This window comes from Protopterus annectens, chromosome 3.part0 (assembly GCF_019279795.1).
Source record: "Protopterus annectens isolate FY-2018-M chromosome 3.part0, PAN1.0, whole genome shotgun sequence".
NCBI lineage: Eukaryota > Metazoa > Chordata > Ceratodontiformes > Protopteridae > Protopterus > Protopterus annectens.
This window is the reverse complement of record NC_056731.1, coordinates 14,648,812-14,673,003: the sequence shown is the minus strand read 5'-3', so window position 1 is coordinate 14,673,003 and position 24,192 is coordinate 14,648,812. Positions and strand designations below refer to the sequence as shown.

The 24,192-nt window shown below is 39.1% G+C and overlaps 1 protein-coding gene across 2 annotated transcripts in view; it reads left to right on the top strand.

Annotated features, from left to right (window-relative positions):
• Nucleotides 1-24,192, top strand: part of LOC122796236 (amyloid beta precursor protein binding family B member 1 interacting protein) — a 1,476,726-nt gene that overhangs the window by 180,102 nt on the left and 1,272,432 nt on the right. Inside the window, exon 2 of one of the 2 annotated variants that reach the window (XM_044064552.1) lies at nt 20,009-20,139. The exons of the other annotated variant lie outside the window; for it this stretch is intronic. The gene's annotated coding sequence lies outside the window, so the exon portion shown is untranslated. The remainder of the gene's footprint in view (nt 1-20,008; nt 20,140-24,192) is intronic. 2 annotated transcript variants of the gene reach the window in all.

Here is a 24,192-nt window from a genome sequence, read left to right as displayed (position 1 = left end):
ATTTCATATTTCTAGTGAGCAGCATGCAAGTTATTTTCAACACTCTTGTTTTTGTTTTTATACTTTATTTTGGAGAAATGTCCTCTTCTAGCATGACTACGTTGCTGATTAAATGCAAAACCAGGCTTCCTCTTGAGCTTAAGAATTAAATCTGCTTTAACATTTGTTTAGGCTCCATTTGTGAAGTTTCCCATTGCTGTTTTAATAACATCCATCACTATTATAACGCATTATGATGTTATTTTTTAGTTTTGCCTTATTATTAAACTCCGATTTTATTCTCGGTTAATTATTTTAATCGTGTTAGATTTCTCTTACTGTGTACAATTTGTCAGCTTTTGACAAGGTAAGATCTGCTGTTAGTAGCCTGTCCTTTCATATTTTTTTATACTTGAAATGACTCTCATTAAATAAATCGTGCAGCTCACCAATTAAGTCTTTGATATTGTCCTTCGGTTCTTTAATATATGTCCATAGTCTTTGTTGGACCTTGTGCTCTTGTGAAGAAAAAAAACATCTAATAAATGCAAGTTGTTTTGGGGTCTCTCAGTAATTCCAGAACCTTTCACTAAATGCTGCTATTTTGTCTTTCTCATTAAAAAGAAAAGTAGCGAGTTAAATACATTAATCATGAAGAAATGCTGTATGCCGTATTTTTTCAAGCTTCTCGACTAGTCCATTCACAGTAAAGAATGAGTCAAGTTTTTGGAGTAAAAGCTTCCAGTTTTCTGCTAAATTGTCTTACACTGAGATCATTTCAGAAGGTTACATCTGAAGCATTTTTCTGCTGTGAACTATGCATTTGTACAGTAAAGAGTTGATTATCCAAACTAATTGGGACCTAGGGTAGTTCGGATAATCAAACATATAACTGAACCTGATAAAAAAACTTCTAAATTCTTGTTTTTTTCTGCATGCAGGAATACACTTTTCAACCATTTAGCAATTCCAATGGACAATAAAGAATATTTTTCACACACGAGCTGGCTGCAAGCTCAATAAAACATGCTCAAGCAAATACGTATAATATTTACATATTCAGACTTTATGATTTTTCCTACCCGAAAACTTTGGAAGGCTGGTTCTGATAACTGACTCTTCTGATAATTGCTGTTCGGATAATCGACTCTCTACTGTACTTCCAAACACATAAACTCTTGAAATCAAATATATTTCTTTACTTCAAGTATTTCTTCATGTTGACACCATGTAGCTCTAAATAACTAGCAAATAAGACTTGGGATGGAGTTCTTCAGAGAAAGTGATATTGTTGGTACTGGGTGATCAGTTGGATGTATGATTGCAAAGGTTGGAAAGGTAATATGGATTGGAAGCCAGAAATGATAGGTAGAAATATCATAAGGGCCTGTTACAAGGTGTTAAGTGCACAAGAATGTAGGTTAAGCAAGTCCTTAATTTGAATGTTATCCTTTTCCAGTTGTTACACAGAGAGGTTTCTGTCAAACTTGCCAGACATTTGGAAGAACACATGCAATAAGAGTAATACATTTTAAATTAAACAAAGCCATCCTGCCAACATATCTTGTCCTTAAACTTTGCAGTTTCATGTACATCTGGTTTTACAGGATTCCACACAGATACTTCCAAAGAGAGATGAATTGATGCTACACAGTGTCATAACAATTACCCACACGCAGGCAACCAGATGATGGAGGTTCATAGTTGCATACAAGGCAACTGGTCTGCAGACCATTTCAAGCCTAGCCAAAAAAAACCCTATTCAGAATTTCCCTCCAGCTTCAAGGAAGGAAGGACAGACTGGAAGAGAATTTGAGGCTGCCCATCCAGTTATCTAGGTTTACCTTGAAGGTGGCAAAGGTGCTACTCTGCTTGACATGTAGAGGATGTTTGTTTCAGAAGTGAAGGATGTACTGGAATATGAATCTGTCATACCATGTCATCTATCTGCTGATGAAGGTTTAGCTTCCTCTAATTGAGTATTTGTTGTACTATTAGTTCTCCAAAGACACAAAATGATAGACATAGATCTCCACAGAAGAGTTTGTAAGAGATTGATTACAGAGAAAAGGCTCCCAGACTGTCCTGTTAACTAAGATTTTTGAGGCCACTAATCTTTTTTAAATATGAAACTCTCAGATCTCTCAAATTGTGCTGTATGTTTAGATAAATACATGCCAAAAGGTGCACTGCATTCAATAATGGATCTGTTAAAATATGAGTAAAGGGTCATTAAGATTTCTTTAGATGTAGTGGAGATACCTTTGAAAATTAGATGGGCCAGATAAAAGGCTTTCCGAACTACTGTGGAGACATGCTGGTCAAATGATAAAGGAATTATTAACCAGAGTACCAAGATCCCTTACAATGGTGTCTGATTGGGGGGCAGAGGAGCATCTCCTACAGTGTAAGTGAAGTCATACAGCATTCCCTCAGAACAAGATTGATGGGACAATATAAGTGTGATGTATACAATAGTGACAGACACAGCTGAAGGGGAAAGGTCAAAATGAATCCTGTAGTACTGGGCCCAGTTATAAAAATAACAAAGTGCATACTTCAAGAGACATCTTTTTATAGGGCCAGTCATCTGTGTTTCTCAGTCCACCAGCCCATTTGAATAAAGGTGTGTTTGACTAGTAGTGGATGCTTATGACCCTCTTTCCAAGGAATGGAGCTGTCACAATAAAGTATGGTTCCATTTTGTCCCTTACCTTTTTATCCCTCCTATGCCCTTTTACTCTTTGTTTCTGTACTTCACATAGTTGCTTCATGTTACAATGGTGCCCAGCTAGGCCTAGCTAAATGAATATGCCATTCTTGATCACAGTTAATATGGATATTTATCACCTGACTGTGTAAGGCCAGAATCTGACAATTGCCAAAGATCATGATAGTTTGTCATGTACCAGTTTGTGCAATAGCAACCAGTGTACACTTTAGATAACTAGATAAACAGATGACATAAACATAAAAGATTAACAGTGTATATATCATATTTTTCTGGTGTTAAACATTCTAGCTTTAATTTTGTGTTTTGCATTTTGGGTGATTGCCTGGATTTTACATATAAATGTCATAAGTCTTAACACATTTTTAAAAGGAACTAATATTTTATATAAATTCTCTGGTCCTTCAAACTGTAAATCTGTAGAATGTACAACTAGTGGCAAACTTTGTGTAAAAGTTATTTTAGAGGTCATTCCAGATAAATCTAGCTGCTTTAAGAATTGCTGTATTGTCTGCATAAAGAGATATCTGCATTTCATTCATATATGGGTTGAGATCAGCAACAAAACATAAGAAAAAATAGGCCTCATTACTTTCCCTTGAGATGTAACAGATAATAAGGTCACAAAACTAGTTAAGTGGGTCCTTACCAAGCCAATTTTTCTAAGTCTAATCAAAGGTCCTTTTTTAGATTGTACAAAACATTTCATGTAAACAACCCATTTCCTGTGCATAATACTGGAAGCATTATATTAAACTGTCTGAGTGCAGAACCCTTTTCTAGAACCATGGTAGAAGCTGTGGACAAGTCCATCCATGTTAATGTACTCAAACTGATTTTAGCCTACCTTTTCCAGATGTTTTACAAGGGGCTACAGACGGGAATGGTATGTAATAGGTAATTCTAATATCATTTTGGGGTGTGAAACTGTGGTCTATGACATTTCGTCAAATGGCTATTCAGCGAATAGCCATTAATTGAACACCTATTTAACAAAGCTGCTCTTCACCAAACAGCAAATTTTAAGTAGGGCATACCAGTGGTTTCCCAGCCAAGCGACCCCAAAAAAAAAAAAAAAAAATTTAAAACCTGCCCCCCCCCCCATCCCCAACTTAAATATACCAACTCCAACATTGCACTACAGTGGGGGAAAAGGGCAAATTCCAGACAGTGTCTAACCACTCGTTTGCCCTAGTTAAAATTCACTGTTCAATGAAGAGCGCCTTAACTAAATAGGAGTTTGACGAATGGCTATTCACTGAATAGCCATTCGACGAAATGTCATAGACCCATGAAACTGAGTGCTGCCATCTGGCATGTTGAGAGAACAGTTATAAAGGAAATATTAATAATATGGGTGAAAAAATTGCTATAAGTGTATTGCAGCATTTTTTAAAATAGAGGAATGCCATTCTTTTTCAGCTGAATTGCAAGTGTGAACTAGGCAATCGGCTTTTTATAATCTTTTTCACAGCCATGGAATGGAAATTAAGATGATCAGAAAAGCATTCATCCAGTAATGATAATGGCCTGTGGGGGTCTATATTACATCGTCAAACTCACAGGAGTACGAATGATGTATTATCGAACTTTTAAGTTCGAAACCCAAAAAGTACGAAAACACGTGTATCCCCCCCCCCTCCCCCAGGGAAAAAAATCTCTGTTGCGGTACAAAAAAACCCAAAACACGTATACTTTGAACTTAAACTAATGCCGAATTCCTTTCCCTGTGAAAGGATCCACATGGCCACCATGGTAAATAACCAAATGGAGCAAAACTAAGCCCACCAAAATGGGGGGTTGTGCCCCCACACACACCCCAATGTGGGGGGCTGGGCCCCCCACACCCCCCTACTTAAACATACCAACTCTGAGATTGCACCACAGTGGAGGAAATAGCAAAGCTGTGAAAACTGCCCTCTTTTTTTCCCTGGTAAAAAAAAAAATCAGTGTTCTGTGGCTTTGCTGTTTTCGTGTTTCGACCATTTGGGTTCGATATTGCAACGTTTGGTGTGAGTTTGATATTGTAATATAGACCCGGGCTGTGGTACATGTCCACTGAAATTTTCTGGTTTAGGATCGGAGAGGCAGTGAAATTATTTTTAAGCATATCAGCAAAATCTTTTTGGGATGTGGTATTATAATGCTCTGTAAGATGATGGCGTAGCCTGTTTTAACATGCAGTAGGATTTAATCTATGCCTAGTAAGCTTAGTTTGATTTAGAGGCAATATATGTTGTTCTGATATTATGTTTTTGGTACTTTTGGCCAATTCCCAGGACTTTCTAAATTCTAGGCAAGTTAAATGGGAAACTTCACCATTCAAAAAATGCTGTCATGTGCCATTCCTGATTCCTGGTATTGAAAAGTCCCTGACTGCTTTTTGTTGTCTGCTAAGAAGGCAGTGCATGGGGGCAAGTTGTTACCCTTACAGGGTATTTTTTTCCTTTTCTTCAAGGTTCTACAGTCATGGATTTACTACATTTAAGTTAAAAAGACACTGGGATGAAGTCTTCCTCATGGGAGCACAGGGGAGGCCCCCCTAAAAGAAAATAATGATGTTTGCATAGTTTTCATCCTTAGATTTGATGAGTTTGTTTTCAAGTTAAATTTTGCTGAGTTTTCAGGTTGTCCTTCGACTTCTTCTGTGTCCAGGCCATATCCCTCCTTTTTAATTTTGACTTGAGATCTCATGTAAATGAGGGGTATTTAAGTCGAGCAGTTCTCACTATGATTATGAAGAGGATTAATTCCTGAATCTCACAATAAGTTCAGCTTTCTGAGTATTTAATATCAGATTCCGATCAACAGCCCCTAATCCAAAGAGGCCAAAGTGCCTTGAAGAAAGGGATCGGACATCCATTGATTAAAACTGATTAATCTTTACTCTTTTTATGGAAAATCCAGCTTTTACTGACCGTGATAACTTATGATATTAAGCAGCACTTAAATTATTTTATGCTTTCTGTGAAGAGGCCTTGCAGTTAATAAAGCAATTTTTGCAGACAATGTCACATGGTAAGAAGGACATGGCTTCTTAAGTACCAAAGAGTACTTTTAGATTGCATGCTTTATCACTGTTTTGTTAGAAGTTAAAAAAGGGTATCTGCAAACAGACTAGCCCCCTGATGTCCTTCAAGGATGCATCTGCAGTCCTAACAAATGGGTTGTCCTGCCTCAGGCAGCCCTTCGGTCGGCCGGATTCCAAAGTCTGGGTCTGGCCTCGGCTGATGTCGCACTTCACCCGACGTCATAGCTGCTGTTTATTGGGTATATGGCTAAATACTAAAAAAGAAAAAAAACACAGAACCCCTTCCCCAAAAATGATATAAGAAGCCACCATACCTGGTCCATCTGAATACACTGAATCTTTTAAGATGCTGCTTGTCTTCTGCTAGAGTACAGAAAATACACATCATGCATTGTATAAACCCGTTCACTTAGTTAGGTTTCTATGCTGAAACCTTGCAGCATTACCTGCAAGTCTTGCAAGTGCATGGAATCAGTGGTCTGTGTGAACACAGATAGTACTGTTGTAATAAATGTCACTGTCTGGGGAGTTTTTTTCCTCTTAATAAAGCAGAATTCCCCAAAGTGAACTAAGTGATGAAGAATTGTTCCGGCATGTGGCCAGATCCTAGACAATGATTTTTTTTTGCTATCTGAAATCCATTGCTATTCCACCAGCTTTGAAGAGGATAGGCATGATTTAGTAATGGAACTGAGGATCTTCTGCTCGGAGACTTTGCTGTGAAGCAGACTGTGGATGGTTGTATCAGGCTGTTCTGGGAAAATTTAGCAGTGCTTCCTTTGGCAAACACAATGTAGCAAAAGCTGTCTTTCTGACTATAGACTGTTTTCCATGAAATCTAGGAAAAATGTTTTCATTTGATGGCAAATATAATTTTTCAGTTTTGTGGCTGCTTGTGTGTGGATCTGTGAAGGTGATTTAGTTTTTTTGGGGGGGTTGGAGTCTGTCTCTGTAATGAGGAAGGGCCACTTTCCAACAAGGTACAGTGACTTTATAACCTTGGAGTTAATTATATTTAGTAGGTGGAGGGAACACATTCCCCTTCAAGAGGGGCATGCTCAACTTCCCTAGTATACATGCGATTTTATGTACATAGCAAAAGTAATATTTTTTGAGTAGATTGTTTTTGGCATGTCAGTTTGCTGAAATTAGTGTAACTGAATCTCACTGTGGTGAAACAGTATATAACCAAAACTTTGTGTGTGTTTTTAATCTGATTCAGACAGAATGGAAGTGGTTGAATTTTATAAAAGGTGTATTTCATGTGTTAGTTTCACTTACTAAAAGAAGTAAATATTGATGCATTTGCTTATCTGTAATGTAGAATTATGAGTTTCAGATTTTCATTAGTGGTTGCTGGTTTCAACCATACTTGCTTATTTATATTCCATATGTTTTAAGCAATTAATTGCAATAACGTCTTGACTATCTTTGAATGTATATATGTTTTCATTTAGAAACAGCAGTTGAAATTTGGTTGTTAATTCTGTATTCCAGGATGTGACTTCAGACATGTTATATGGATATCTACATATCGAGAATATACCCTTGTGAACAGAAACAGCATGTCACCCATATCAATAAAAAGCCTAACATTTAGTTTATTCCTGTGTAATATCAAAGTATTTCTTTTATATAAAACTTAATAGTGCTAACAAATAAAGAGGGGTGGGTCATGACAGTCTCCTTTGATGGCTTCTAAGAAGTATAAAGTCCCACTTAGCAAATCTCGCCCCATCAACTCTTCATTCTGAGACTTTGCACTGGTTATCTCCTCAAGGAGTGGAGAATGGCAGTTGTGGCTTTGTATAAACGTGGACCCTGTACTGACCCTGGAAATTACTGGCCTATTGATCTCATTAATATTGTTTGCAGGGGTATGGAATGTATTAGAGCTGATATCAATCTGTTTTTTCCTACTTTGTACACGGGGTCGGGATCTTTCTTCAGCTTTCACCATCTCTCTCAGTTCAGTGCCACTCTCATATCTTCAGTAGTCGTTACAGACTGTTGCAGGTCTTGTTTCACAGAGTCCATCCATCTCTTTGCCAGATACCATAATTTCCACTTGCTTTCTTCCTCTCTCTCAAATCTTCTTCACTAGATTTTCTTTTGTTTTCCTGCATATGTGCCCAAACAATTGTAGTATGTTCTCTTTGACTTCTCTGCAATTGGAGCTACTTGGACTTCTGCTCTGATGTCCCCATTTCTTTATCTGTCCCTCACTGTGTATCCAGCCACCTGTTTCAGTCACTTCAACTCCATCACCTCTAGCTTCCTCAACTGCTCTTGCCTGTACTGCCTAGGTTTCTGTACCGTACAGAAGTACTAGTTGCACCACTGTTTTGTACACCTTACCTTTCAGCTTCTTTGGCATTCTTCTGTCACACACTACCCCTGACACTCGGTGCCCTTCTGCAGCCCCACTAATTCTAGCCTTGCCCTCCTTTCTCCTCATTCACTCCTCCCAGATAGCTGAAGCTGTTAATCTGTTCCACTTTATTCCTTCTATCTCAATTTTCAGCTTTTTCTGATTCCCTCTATTTGCTGCCATTGCAACTTTATTATTTGTACTCAGTGTCACCCCATGCACCTTCAGCTTTGCATTCCATTACCCTCTCATGTCCTAAAGTTTTTGTTCAGATCTGCCTGCAGTGCCACATCTGCTATACTGCAACTTTGTTGATCTGTCCCTTCTGTAGTCCATCACCAGTATGAGTAGCATTAGGCTCAGAGCTGAACCCTGATGCACAGTCACTCCTACTGGGAACCCCTTTTTATGAGTCAGAGCACTGTTTGTACTTGTATCTTTGAGTCTTTCTGCAAATTGCACTAATTCTACCAATGTTTCCAGGACTTTGAACCATCATGGACTGACCAAATCAGCTTTTTTGTTACCTTGTCATATGCATTTTTTTGGAATGTCGAGATGAACTCTTTTTCCTCATCTGTGGCTTCTTCTCACTTATCTGTTTCACTGTAAACTTCACATCAGTTGTGCTGCATTCTGGTCTGAATCCAACTGCTCATGTTCCATCTTACTTTCTACTATTCTGCGTATTCATTAGTCACCCTCACCTGAAGTTTCTTTTAGTGTGACAAGAGTTTGATACCTCGATACTATCCACAGTTGTGAATATCCCCTTTGTTCTTGTACACATTGGCACTAATATGCTTATTCTTCAGTCGTCTGGGATAGGTTTTTCTCTCCATACTGCTATGAGTGCCATTTTTTCCCTGACTCGCCCAGCGTTGTGATAGTATCTGCCTCACATGAGCCTGCTGCTTTCCCTGTCTTCATTTTCCTTACTGCTGTTCTTACTACTTGTAGGATGAGCTCCTCTTATCTTTCATTGCAGGCTGTGTCTGGGGCACTACAGCTTCTGTGGAGTTTTCTTAATGCAAAAACTGCAGGAAGTACTCCTTCTATTTGCCTTTGCTGTGTGGACTGATGAGTAGGTTGTTGCTGACATCCCTTATGAAGGGTGTCTGATGACTATCTTCTTTATATTTCTGTCTTGGCTTGCAACGTGATGCAGTTCCTTTTGTGCCATCTGCCGAGTCACTTTTGTGAACCTAGTAGACTGCTTCTGACACCTTGCTCTATGTTAATGCAAGCGTTCTCTTAGCCCCTTTAACCAGTATCACTTCTTATGCCAGTCCATCTTTTCTATTTCCCACTTTTTCCTGCATTTCGTCTTTGTTTTGATGACTTCCTGGGCATCTGCATTCCACTGCCAACTTTCCTTGTGTATCTTACCTGGCTCAGGTTACTGTTCTATAGTCCTCACACATGCTGTTTTGAGGCATTGAAATTTGTCTTCAGATCTATTCCTCTTCTTCTGAGTTGATAGAAACTTGAGCATTTCCTTGAACTTTTGTGCTTTCTTCCAGTCAACGTTCTGGTGTTCAGCATGGTCTCTGTTGATGTTTGAGCTTTCTCTGACCATTGCTTGCAGCTGATTGTGAGAACCAGTAGTTTATGATGTGGGTCGACTGTTTCACTGGGGATGACCCACTGTGTACTTATGACTGCTCATCCAGGTTACACAGTACAAGGGTCATGAAGCTACTCTGTTTTACATTGGTGGGAGGGGTCTATTCCATAAAAGAGGCATTCCCTGTGAAAGGTAGCTATCTGACCAACCGGTACTATTTAGGTTTTAGTGGTAGTTTAGGTGTCTTGAGTGGGTGATTAAGGTGGTATTAGTTTTATGTGTGTGTAGGCACTTAGATAAGATTGGATCTTTTGAGGGATTGTAGGCAAGACATAGATCTCCTCCAAAATGTCAGTAGGAAAGATAAAGTTTTAGATTTTAAGATGCTCAGGGTAACTCGAGGAGGACATGCCACTGATTTTTGTTTGGTAAGGAAATGCATAAGCCTAACTGAAGGGGGGCATTCTAGTCTGTTATCTGATAAGAAAGGAATGGGAGGAGCAACTACTTCCTTGGGTGTAGAATATATACCCCCAGTGACTAATCTGGTTATATAAAGGGATGTGCTAACAGCAGCGTTTACATGGTACTCGAAGCATAGTTAATTGTCATTGAAGTTACCCAAGTCCCCCAGTGACCAAGTCAGTTGTTCTGTGATAGGAACAGGAGTGCCCAGGTTTGCCAGAGGACACAGTGCTGTATTTTCTGGCAAGTACTTTGAGACCATGGTCCAAACATTACTTATTATGATGAGTTAGACCCTCCTGGGTAATACGCAGGTCATCTGGGGTAATTATGATAACTCCAAGTTTGGTATTTGTTTAATAATGTGCTGTGCATAACACATTACTGTCTGTAGTCTTTCTTGAAGCTCCTGACATCAAACTACACAGAGTAAGCCCGTACTATTCTCGTTGTCATCTGTTTTGATGTCTGCGTTTATTATGAAAACTGATCTGTAGTTACTCATTTTACATCCCTGTTCTACCTTTTTTGCTTGAGTGATTAGCTCCAAAAACCCCACTCCATGAAGCACCTCACCAAAGAAAGAAAAAGCACACTGAACAACTGGAGGAAATGGTCACAATCCACTTTTCCTGTGTTCCTAGTACTTTGGCATCAAGCCTTCCAGGGAATAATCATGCACAAGAATGGTGTACTTCATGTATATTTCACTACATTCATTATTTAATTCAATTATACAATAATTGATCAATTCATCAGTGAGTCAAGAAAATTAAAATCTAAAGTGTATCCTGAGCAGTAAAGTGCTTCAGAAACATTCAAAGTGCAGCAAAACATATAAAGTGCAACCCCTTACCTTCATATTGCATTTAACATTATAATTTAAGAAGTTAATACAAAAGCACTTGTGCATCTCTAGATTAACAAATACTAAAACATTTTGCCCTACAGTGGTTTATCGATTAATCAGTCAAGAAAATTTACATCTAAAGTGCATCCTGAGCAATTAAAATGCTTCAGAAACATTTAAAGTGCATCAAAAAACTTTTAAAATGTAAGTTCATACAAAAGCACTTGTACATCGCTTGATTAACAGATACTAAAACATTTTTCCCTACAATAGTTGATCAATTAGTCAGTGAGAAAATTTAAATCTAAAGTGCATCATGAGCAATTAGTGCTTCAGCAACATTTAAAGTGCATCAAAAATTTTAAAATGCAACACCTTACATTCCTATTGCATTTAACTTAATAGTTTAAGAAGTTCATGCCAATGCACCTATACATCTTTAGATTAACAAATGCTTAAATATTTAAATAGTTTATCGTATAAATCATTCATCTAATATGTCTACACATTTATAAAATAATGCATACTGAAACATTTCATCCTATACATCCTATATGGCAGGCAACCAGGTATGAGAGACTAGAACGTTTGCTTATAATGGAGGTGTCTTTATATTATGATACCCGGTTGCTGGAGAAATGTATCAGCCTGAATTTAACCCCTCGGGGTTTAAGGGTGGACAAACTTCCAGCTTCTGAATTTTCTGAAGCTGATTTATTTGAGGAGTGGAAGAATATCTCTCTACAGTGTACTTTAGGATGGCTTAAAGTACTTGTCAAATGTAACAACAGACTGCATGAACAAGTAAGTAATTCAATTTTGGAGCTGCAGGAACAGCTTAAGGGGGGAACTACAACTGTCGTATTTAATAATAAAATGTAGGACATTCATGCGAGAGTGGGCAAAGCTGAGGCTGAAGTACTTGAAAGGAAATGCAGTAAACTGGACAGAGATTATCATGATTATAGGAACAACCTCATCTTTCAGTGGCAGAGAACACCTAGGCAGAGCAGGTCCACCTTAAAAAAATACAGCTATGAGGTTTCAGCGTTGGAGAGAGTCATCCTTTTTGTCCACAGAAGCAAGCAGCAGCATCAACAGCAGGAAAAGTGTTTCGTTTGAGGAAATGAGTGAAGGAGGTGTCCAGCAGGGCAAGCAGAGCAGTGGTCAGAGAGTGAGCCCACAGCAATCGAAAAGCAAGCGCAACCTGAGGTGGCAGAACAGGAAGAAATGAAGAAAATCAGAGAACTGGACATATATGGTGAAGGAATTGTTGCAGGAAGTTGGTGTTTATGAACAGGTGCAGTCAAATGTTCTGGGTGCATATAATGACTTGTTGCTGGAATTACCTGAAAAGGGAGAGAGGCTGGGATTTTTTTCCACCACTGATGTCAAAAAGTTACATGTAAAATATCCTAGAATGGCTAAGTTTTATGCCATTCCCAAGGTACACAAGGACTTATCCTCCCACCCCTGACACTATGGGTCTCCCAGGGGGGATTTGTTATCTCCAGAATATTGGCATTGTTCTGGATGCACAGTTGAAAGAGCATTTGAAGCGAGTCCCTTCACACATTAGAAGTGGTAAAGAGGTCACAGACACTTTGGGCGATACTGAGTGGCAAGAGGATTTTTTCTGGGCAACTGTTTATGTTAAGTCCTTGTATACCAATATGTCTCATCGGAGGGGTCTGGAAGCAGTACCCAGACTTTTGGGGGAAGGTCCCGGAACAAGTTATATTTTACAGCTGTTGGAGTTTGCACTGACGCAATGTATTTAGTTTTGAGGACAATTTTTTTTCTACAGAAAACAGGAACTGCTATGGGGGCATCTTTTGCCCCATCTTATGCCATAATTTTTATGTTTTTTTTTTTTTTTTTTGAGGAGAGCTGCGTTTATAGGAATACATATTTTTTGGAAAATGCATAGTTTTCAAATGCTATATTGATGATTGTTTTTTATGTAGAGGGGAGATTAGTCTTTTTGAACAGTTCATGTTGGAACTAAATCAGAATCGGTATGGCATCACAGTATTCTATCAAACTCATAGACATAAGATACAGTTTCTAGATTTCGAGTCCTTTGTGGATAAAGACAAGCTAGTGCCTTTTAAACCATTTTATAAGGAAACAGCGGCTAATAATTTTTTGAGTACAGACAGCATGCATCCAGAAAATTTACTTTATTCTCTCCCTTATGGAGAATTCAAGAGCATTAGTGACTATGTTTATGACAGAACCACATTGGATGGGGAATTTAACATTGTTAGATGCAAGTTGATGAAAAGAGGGAATTTTAGCCAGGTGTTAAATAGGGCTGAGGAAAAAGTGAGAAAGCAAATTGCTGGTCGGAGAGTATGGAGTCATGCAATATATCACGGGTGTGGAGATTATGATAAAGTGGGCAAGGGTGATATATTTTTTGTTAACAATGTTCCTCTTTTTCAGCTACATTGAAGGTGTTAGTGCACAGATTTTGGCTTATTATACAGCAGGATGAGGAAGTGGGGAACATTTTCAAGGGCAGGGTTGTTTTTCTCATAGTAGATTTGACAATATGAAGGAATTATTGAACAGTTGGGTAAGTAGGATGGAAACTGCTTCTAACACAGTAGGCACCTTTAGATGTGGAGGGTGCAAGGTGTGTGACAAAGTCAAGAACATTTCAGGTACTTTGATTAATGGAAAGAAGTTAATTGCCCTGGGATCTTACAATTGCAGTACCAGTGGGGATGTTTATGCCATTGAATGTGACTGTCTACCTGTAAAGTGGTATATAGTCCAAACCAGAAGAATGGTGAAAAGAAGAATTATGGGGCATTTGGGGGATGTGAGGCATGTTAGGCTTAATAATCCTGTGGCCCAGCATTTCCACTCTGTTCACAATGGTAACACTAGCAGTTTACTTTTTTCTGTTTTAAATAAACCCTATGCAGTACAAGGCATGGAATATGGGTGCATTTTAAGGATGGAAAGTAGATATATTAATTTTGGAACTTTGTGGCCCCATGGGCTTAATATGGAGTTAGATTTGCATAGGTTCATAGATTCATACTAGGCTATCTGCCCTAGGGCATTTATAAGCCTAGCCAGAGTGTGTTTGACTTTCGCCACCCATTTTAAATTAATTTTGCTATGCCCTTTTTCGAGGTTAGTATACTGTGCCTCTGTCTAACAGTGACACAGAAGTGATACCTGGGATAAATCTACGATCTCCCATCCACTCATCAAGATTCCTCTTGAAGAGAGTCAATGAAGGACTCTGCCTAACCTGGACTGGGATTTTATTCCAGAGTGAAGGGAGCCTCTGGGTTATGAATCTGTCCCTCCAGCATGTCCTATTTATTTCAGTGCTGAGGTTCAAGTCTCTTGAGCGTGTAGCTCGATAGGGTTTGGATTTTCTGAGGTGCAGCATGTCCATTAATTCCGGGTTGGACATGGCTTTATACGTCAGGCACAGATCGCCTCTGAGCAGGCAGTATGCCACTGAGTAGAGCTGGAGTTTATTTAACCGGGCAGCATATGGCATCTGTTTGAGCCCTTTGATCCTCTTGGTGAGGTACTTTTGGAGTCTTTCCAGTTGCTGCAGGTGTCTGGTAAGGTACATCCCAAAAGGGGCATTGTACTCAATTATGGGCCTGATGAGGGATGAGTAAAGCTGCACGATGACCTCCCCTGATCTAGATGTGAATCCCTTCATGATTAGGTGGGCTATATAAAATGTTTTTCTAACCACTTTGGCCACGTGGTTGTCAAATGAGAGATTGCTATCAACTTGGATCCCCAGGTCCCTAATTACTTCTTCTGTACTTAATGGATTACCACCTATGTGATAATTTGTGGGCACTTTGTTTTTGCCAAAGGGGGTGACTATACACTTTTTGGCGTTTAGCTTGAGGCCATGGCTCTGGCACCACTTGTCTGTTTCTATGAGGCCCTTTTGGAGGATGCTTGTGTCGGCTAGAGAGTCGATTATGGTGCCCAGTTTGCAGTCATCTGCGAACTTGGTCAGCCACAGTCCTTCCGTGTTGGCCTGTACCTCCGAGAAATATATACCTAACAAGAGAGGTCCCAGGACTGAGCCTTGTGGGACACCACTTGTAACTGGTTTGGAGTCTGACATGGCTCCAGCAATTCTAACCATGTGGGTTCTGTCCTTGAGCCAGTTTGCAACACATCTAGTGACATAGGGGTTCATATTTAAGCTGGTCAGCTTATCCATAATGCCTGAGTGGGGTATTGTATCGAAGGCTTTTGCAAGGTCCAGGTAGGCTGTGTGGACCACCTTCCCCCTCGTCAATGACCTTGGTGACTGTTTCAAAGAAATTGACCAGGTTTAAGAGGCAGGATCTGCCCTTAACAAAGCCGAACTGGGTAGGATCCAGTGTCTGTAGGTCCCCAATATCTTTATTTATGAGGTCCATGATGATCCTTTCCATAGCTTTGCAGACCAAGCTAGTCAGGCTTATGGGGCAATAGTTTTCAGGATCCGTTGAGGCACCACCTTTGTGGAGAGGGACCACTGTTGCTGTACGCCACTCTTTGGGTACATATCCTATAGTAAGGCTGAGATTGAACAGTAGTTTTATGTTTGGGTTTAGCTCTTCTTGGAGTTCATGTAGGATGCAGCCCGGGACACCGTCTGGTTCCATTGATGCTGTATTTTTGCTTTGGAGAGGCGGCTCTTACCTGAGCATCTGAGATGTCAGTGGGGGCAGCACTCTGCTGGGATAGATATTTGCCTTTTTGGTGGGGGGGGGGAGTTTGCGCTGAACCTGTCAGCTAGGATGTTGGCAATGTCTGTGGATTCGGTGTATTTTTTTGTCATTTTGGACTAATTCTGAGCATATCTGGGAATTCCCACCAGGTTTCCTAACATAAAGCCTTGTGATTATCCTTAGTGTCCTGTGCAATTTTTCTCTCGAAGCTGGCCTTAGACGATTTTATGAGTGCCCATAGGTTTTTGCTAATACTGATCAGAGATGCCTTCCCTTGTTGGGATTTTGCTCTATCATGTAGTAGCTTCCTCCTTCTATTGTATAGTTTGTTTATGGCTGGGGTCCACCAGACAGGACGTCTGCCTTTGGAGGATTGGGTCTTGGTTTTATTTGGGATTGCATGATCCATGCATTCCTGAAAGTGTTCATAGAATGCATTTATAAAGGATTCTGCGGTCTGGGCCGTATTTTCCACAGGCCCGGGGGCTTTGAAGGATTCCACCTCGGTTTTGAGGAGTGTAAAATTTGCTTTACAGAAGTTTTTCACTGTGGTTTTCTGGGCAGGGGGTGGGATCGGGATGTGAATATCCAGTGAGATTAGTTTATGGTCTGATCTTACCAGTGAGGGATACACTTCTGGTCTGGATACACTTCTGGTCTGGAGCATAGAGTCCCCATGTTGGTGATGACCAGGTCCAGTATGTTTTCCCCTCTTGTGGGAGTGGTAACAAGTTGTTCCATAGCATTTGAGTTTATAAATTCTAGGAACCTTTGGGCTAGGGTGTTGGAGCTAGAGTAATGCTCCCAGTCTGTTTGGATAGTTGAAGTCACCCAATATAATGGTGTTTGGAGAGTGGAGAGACCTTCATATTTTCCAGTGTTCTCAGGAAGGCCAAGTGGGGTTCCTGGGTTTGGGAGGGTGGTCTGTAGCAGGCTATAATCTGGAAGGCAGTTTTACCCACTGTTAGTTGCACATGGATAGTCTCTGATGCTTCGTGCTGTGTCACCAACCTGGAGGTGTGGGTATCTTTGACGAATATTGATACTCCCCCTCCTTTTGTAGTTCGGTCCAAGTTTTGGGGCCGAAAAGCATGGTATGAGGTATAACCTGGTAGTGCTGGGGTGCTCTCGGGAGCCTTGAACCAGGTTTCTGTTACTGCACAGATATCGATGTTCTCCATGCCAAGGAGAGTTTCAAGTGCGTGCATCTTGAGGTTTAAACATCTGACGTTGAGTAGCATTACTGTTAGTTTCTTATCCCATGTGATACATATGGAGGTGGGTTTGTCTTTTGAGCCTTGCCTAAAAAAGGCACTATGGCGGTAGCAAGAGCCTTTGCCAATATCCGAAAGCCCAGGGGTGACGGGTGCAAGCCATCCCTAGCGAAGCATTGTGTCTTGTCGAGCATGTCATCCCAGGCTGACAGGCATTGGATCCCCTTTGAATGACACCAATACTTAAACCAATTGTTGAAATTGATCATCTTGCCTTCATATTGTGGCATCATTCTTGGTGAGGGTAAGATGCTACTGAAGGTCACGGTCATACCAGCTTGGATTACATGCACAGAGAGCTCCTCTGTCTCTTTTCATGTAGTCCAGGGAGGTACATCTCGGGTCATTCACACCAGCATGGACAATGACTGAGTCATATTTGTACTTGCCTTGGAGTGACCTGAGTGCTTGTGTTATGTGGTGGATCCTAGCGCCCGACAGGCAGCTCACCATGACCTTCTCCTTGTTCAGCCTGGTGAGCGGGACGTCAGTGTGCCTGACGATAGAGTCGCCTATTACAAGTGTATCATGTGTGTTGTTTAGCCTTAAGGGCTGTGACTGTTCGGCACACTGTCTTTGTGAGCTATGTGTTGCACGTGGTTTGTTTTGGGGTAGCGGCTGCTTGGGTGTCTGCTTTGGAGGTCTCTGCTTCTTAGGCAGATTTTTATTTAGAGCCTCCGAGTATGTTTTTGTGTGTTTATGTTTGGTTTGCTGTCGTGGTAAGTCTATGCGAGACTGGAATTGTAGTGAGTGTGGTTTCCTTCTCCTCCTGACTGGTTATGCCAGTACTGAGTTGAGAAAGCTTAGCCTACATTTTGGCTATATGGTTGCATCTCTCACATGTGTTGGAATTTGTTGGGAGGAGGAGAGGGTTGTCTCTGTACATGAGGCAGTTGTAACATTGCTTCAAGATTCCCAGATTTACCAGCTGGACCGGAGAGGAGATTGACAACTCACCTTTGGGCATGCTAGAATAGTATTGGGAATTCCTTTATAATTGATAAACAGGGCCAATGGGGAACAAGGTACTCAAGAGGAGTTTGTGAGGGTGTAGTGCTTTTAATTTTTTAGTGCTGACTTAGTGAGCAAGTGCCAGGTAACTTAAATGCAATGTGTTACAGGTAACTTAAATGCAAAAATGACAAACAATACCTTTCTTTCAAGTGAAACAAGGAAATAAGTACAGTAAGCAATGCAGGTATCACTAGGGATCCACAGAAGCGCTGAAAAACAGCATTTTAGGTGGAATTAGCGTTTCAGGGAAATAACAAGCAAATCAACAACAAGCATAAAAACAAAGCTAGATTCAGCAGGCCTGGATCTAGTCTATGCTACAGCAAACAAGGTGTACCAATTTCAGTAAGAAACAGTTCAAATATGCAGGCACTATAAGCCTTTAACCAGAAATTCCCAGCTCAGAAGGGCAGAGTCCAGCCTCTCCTCCCACAAGAGTGCAGACAACAAACCTTATTAATGTAAAATAACTGGCCTGAAGCCCAAGTGCTTAAACCAGAACTAATACACTTTTAGAATAACAGACACTGAGCCCTCAATCAGCAGTTCCCAACTTAGAAGGAAGTAAGCTACCTGTCCTGCCACCACAGTGCAGGCCACAAACCTTCCTAATGTAAAACAACTGGTCTGAAGCCCAAGTGCTTAATCCAAAAGACTTAGAATGATAGCTACACTTTAATCAAGTTACTACCAAGCAGTAATAAATACAATTGAATACTTTAAAGAATGCCTGGATTAGTGCTCAAGTTATACAAACAAAGCTAAACTCAGCAGGCCTGAATCTAGTCTATGCTACAGCAAACAAGGTGTACCAATTTCAGTAAGAAGCAGTTCAAATATGCAGGCACTATAAGCCTTTAACCAGAAATTCCCAGCTCAGTAGGGCAGAGTCCAGCCTCTCCTCCCACAAGAGTGCAGACCACAAACCCTCTTAATGTAAAATAACTGGCCTGAAGCCCAAGTGCTATGTATAGGATGAAATGTTTTAGTATGGATTATTTTATAAATGCATAGACATATAGGATGAATGATTTATATGTACAGGGTAAAATGTTTTAAATATTTAAGCATTTGTTAATCTAAAGATGTATAGGTGCATTGGCATGAACTTCTTAAACTATTAAGTTAAATGCAATAGGAATGTAAAGGGTTGCAGTTTTAAAGTTTTTTTGATACACTTTAAATGTTTCTGAAGCATTTTAATTGCTCAGGATGCACTTTAGATTTAAATTTTCTTGACTCACTGACTAATTCATCTACTATTGTAGGGCAAAATGTTTTAGTATTTGTTAATCTAGAGATGCACAAGTGCTTTTGTATTAACTTCTTAAATTATAATGTTAAATGTTATAGGAATGTAATGGGTTGCACTTTATATGTTTTGAAGCACTTTGAATGTTTCTGAAGCACTTTACTGCTCAGGATGCACTTTAGATTTTAATTTTCTTGACTCACTGATTAATTGATCAATTATTGTATAATTGAATTGAATAATGAATGTAGTGAAATGTATATAAAGTACACCATTCTTGTGCATGATTATTCCCTGGAATGCTTGATGCTGAAGTACTAGGAACACAGTAAAAGTGGATGGTGACAGTTTCTCCAGTTGTTCAGTGTTTTTTTTTTATTCTTGAGTAGTTCACTCTCAGAAGTGAATTAGTGTCTTGTTTTTAAAACCGAGTAAAACGTGTACAAAATACATTTATGGGTTATGCAACACTAGCTGCCTTATTTGCAATATTTTATTATTTGTGGCAGTGTCTCCATTATCTGTAACAATTAATGTGGATTTTGGAAGCAATCAGAAAACATTTGTCTCTATGGAACTAATTTTCTTTCATCTTATGGAGCCTCTTGAAATATATTCTTATTTTTTTTTCAATGTAGTCCACCAGTAAATATCCAGAAATATAATCTTATGTTTATAATGCACACCTGTGATGGTTATCCACTGAAAGTCTGTAACTATGCTGCTAAATTACAGTGTCTGCTTTAATTCACACAGATTTAAAGTAAGCGAATGACCAGCAGTGGATACATTAAGTGAAGACCTCTTTTCAGAAAATTACGGTTCAGTTAAACTGAACCCTGGACATTTGAGGATCTGCTGTATTTTTCTAACCTTATACAACAAAGGTAACGTGAACTATGTTTTCATTTTGTTTATTGGCTTTCATTAATATTTTTTCAACTTCTTCTGCGTCTGTAATTAACTGAGTCTGATTTTTAACATTTAGGAAAAGAGACCACATTACATATTCTGTGTTATGACTTGCCAATAATCCTTTCCCTCTGTTTTAGTTCTGTAATCTGTATTTATCATTACTTATTATAAATGTCAAAATGCCCAGTTTCTCTCACATGCCTTCCATTAGTGACTTACTATGTATGCTTAGTGGAGATTAACTTGTTAAAATTAGTTTCTTTTATATACTTTTACTATTTCTAGATTGGTACAAATTGAATAGGAATTTATAGATTGATCGTATTTAAGCAGGCATTAATCTTTTATTTCACTTGAAGCAGGTTAGCTTTTTTTTCAGTTTAACACTGTATTACACATGAAGTTGACTATCTGGGAATAATGGCTGCAGAAGAAAGAATGTAACTATATTAAAGTATTAATAATTTGTTATATTGATACTGTACTTCACTGTCACCAAAGCAGACTTTAGAATATTTAAACCTGTTTCTTCACTGATTATTACACCCAGAACTCCTGTAAATGTATTTCTGTAAATGGTGCACCATTTCTTTTCCTTTTATTGCAACATGTTATACGTTTGGTGGTTGTTTTGATGCACTTAACATTGCTTTGAGAAATTAAATAATTTGGAACAATTTAGGCAGTTTTTAACAGAACACATATTCTTGCTCACCGAGCCTTATTCTGTTGATGAATGTTGTCTCTCATGTTTTGGCTCTGTTTAGTTGCCTTTGTTGTTTTTGTGGAACTTGTTCATCTATATGAAGTTCTCTTGTGGCCATTGGAATTAATCGGTCTTCATTTGATGCGTTGTGAGTTTGCACTCCTGAAGTGCTACAGGTAACACTATAAAACAGGTTTGGGATATAGAATCCTGTGTTAGGAAAGTTCCAGTTTCCATTGATACTCATATTACTGATGTTTCTGTAAACTCTAGCTTCAGTACAGAGACTTCAGCAAAGGCAGATAATCTGCAAGTGCAGACCAGTATGTCCATCACATAACTAGGCAGAAGTGCATGATCTGAAACAGTAGAAATGTAATGTGATGACACTTCTCCATCTTCTAAGAATGCTAAATTATTACTTTACAGAAATGAGTAGGAAAATGATGCTAGAATTACTGGTGTTATGACATATAATGTGCATGTTTCTGTTTTTTTTTTTTTTTTTTTTTTTTTTTTTACTCTGTTCAGAAAGTTCTAGTAGTACGTGTATGTTTGTGTATTTGAGGTTACAAGGAATAATAAAAAATAGTGATCCTGATGAGGACTGTAACTTCAGTTCTCGGAACTGCAAAACTGCAATTGTAATATATTAAATCCAAGGTTGAAGAACATATGTGTATCCCTCCTCCTCCAAGGTACGGAGATGTGAGTTAGCATATATAAGCAAAAAGATGTGAGGGTTGTAGGTCCCCATATAAAAATGAGTGTTAGTGATTCAACAGTGAGTTTCAAAATGTATTATTTTCTTTCACTTACAGCATGCTTGGTTTGAGTTTTGGGACTAATAATTTCATATATCATACTTTAATGCTAGGAAGTACAAAAATTGCTATATATGGGGAGTTTCACATTTTGAACCCAAATTGAATTAGATTAACGTTAAGGTCATGGTAAATAATACTTTTATTAGGTAAAAGTTAAAAATTATTCATAAGAGAAAAATATCCCAAAGTTGTAGTACACAGATAGTGTTATTAAAATGTTGATTGCACACATAATAGTTCATTCTTACGAATCATTATTCATTTTCCATCTTGGGACAGCAGACACCTTCTCACTCCAAAGCCAGGACATCAGGGGTATAAAGGGACACTGGCTTCTGATCTTTATTTCCTGACAAATCCAATGCAGAGGTATCAGAGCACAGCTCACACAGGGGAAACCAGCTCCCAATGATATAAACCCTAACCAGATGACCCCCCCCCCAAAAAAAAATGCTTGCCCAGCCTTCTGCTAAACCCTGAGGAGGGGTAGAGACTGAAGATAAAAAAGGATGACCTATGCCACGAAAATGGAAAAGATGGCAGGATGGATTTGGTACTGCAACAGTTGATACACTAGAGGATCTGCAATTATGGAAAGTTTCTAACATTGCAGTACTGACTCTAGGGAGAAAACTTTGATGTACGGACAAGGAGGTATCTGGCCATGAAGAGAGACAGGGCCCAGTAAACACTGCATAGTGGCTGTGGTGAAGCCTGCCTTGACCCTGAAGGCACTGCTGAGGTTATAGGTTTTTTAAACAGTATATACAGACGATCCCATTGCTGTAAGCAATAAAGATTACATGCTAATTTCTCTCAGGATGGCAGTGGTAACCTCAGTGGCTGTTGCAGAGTGCATCTAATATGACCTAAAATTATGTTATGAAAGGATTAGCAAAAGCAGATGCAATTTGCTATCTATTTTGATGTGGGGTTGTTTGCTAACAGGCTTACCCTCCATGTCATTAACAAAATAAATGAATAACTACTTGGATTTCCTGAAATACTTTGTTCCATCCAAGTAAAATGTCAGTTGCATTTGCATTCCTAGGTGAAAGTATGAAATGCTTTGTTATATGCTGGTAAAACCTTAATTGCCTTTGTACATCCAGTGAATGTAGGATTTTTTTTCTCCCTCATGCTATGGTGATGGGAAAATGCAGGATGTTTTTTAAGGTCTAGGGTAGAGGTTAGGCAGTCAAAGTACTATGACCTACCATAAACCCATGTTACTAGGATCTGAGGAGTCTCATTAAGGAGATATGAGCTGTAAATTGAGATGATACAGCCCTCGCAAGTATTTCTGAGAGAGAAAAAAGTTGGTGATGTTTGGGTGTGTGGGCACAATAGTTAAGATGTTGCAAAGTTTAAGGAAGTTTGGAGTGAGGTAGTTTGATCTAGTTCCACCAAATGTCAGTAACTTTCTATTCCAAGTACTCGCTTTCTGTGTACTTTTTGAAAAGTGGAAGGTAGGGGCAAAGTCCTTAAGATATACATCAAGCTGATGAAGATTTTGGTTAGAATTATCGTTTTCTTAAAAAGGCCAGAAATATCACAGGAAATTGAAATTATTTAACCATCATACTTTGTTTTGGGAAGATAGTGGGCATTTGATCTTCTTTACAGAAACCTTTTGAGTTATTTAGAGGTGTACTTTATGTGCTCTTAAGATAGACGGCCTTAGCTTGATGAATATTTTTGTGCCAGTTTCTTGTGTTAAGAGTTTTAGAACCTGGGCTGAGAGTTGAAACCTTTGAAGGTTCTTCAAGCTGTTTTTTTCTAGCTTGAATGACCTTTTTTTAGCTCTAAGATCAGCCACATGGCAGGGCTATGCTTTACATTTCATGAGTAGTGCAAGATATTTGTACTTCCAAAACTATGCGCAGTGAATAAAAACACTGTCCTCGTTTTAGGTTTAAAATTGTGGAAAGTATGACAGCGTGAACACACACTTGCTAGGAGGATATAATTTAATTTTAACCATGATTCCAAAATAGCAGTAATACCAGAATAACATTCTTATTGTAGGAAGCTTGCTTATTAAGAGCTGTAACTTTTTTTTTATGTGGTTGAAGAGGCATTGCTTTGGTGTAAGCTTAGAACAGATGTTAAGGTGAGCTTTGACTACCATGAAGACCTACAGGGGTGGACATGAGAGAAGTGTAATAAACTGGAGAAAATAAGTGTGTACCTTTTGCAGGAGTGAGTGATGGCCTGCAATATTAGGGATCCTGCCGCATGAGTGAAAAGAGTTCTAGAGCTGTTAAGAATATTGAGATGGAATGGAGTCCACTGTGAAACCAGAGCGGTTAAGAATATTGAGATGGAATGGAGTCCACTGTGAAACCATAGTAGAAAACTTTAAGTTCTGTAGGCATTTTGTGTTCACACACCTTTAAGAGAATAATTAATGCAATGAGAAAAATGTTAAAGTATACCTTCAAATTTTGTGCAATGTACATGTGGATGGAGAAAAGGGTGGTAAAGATAAG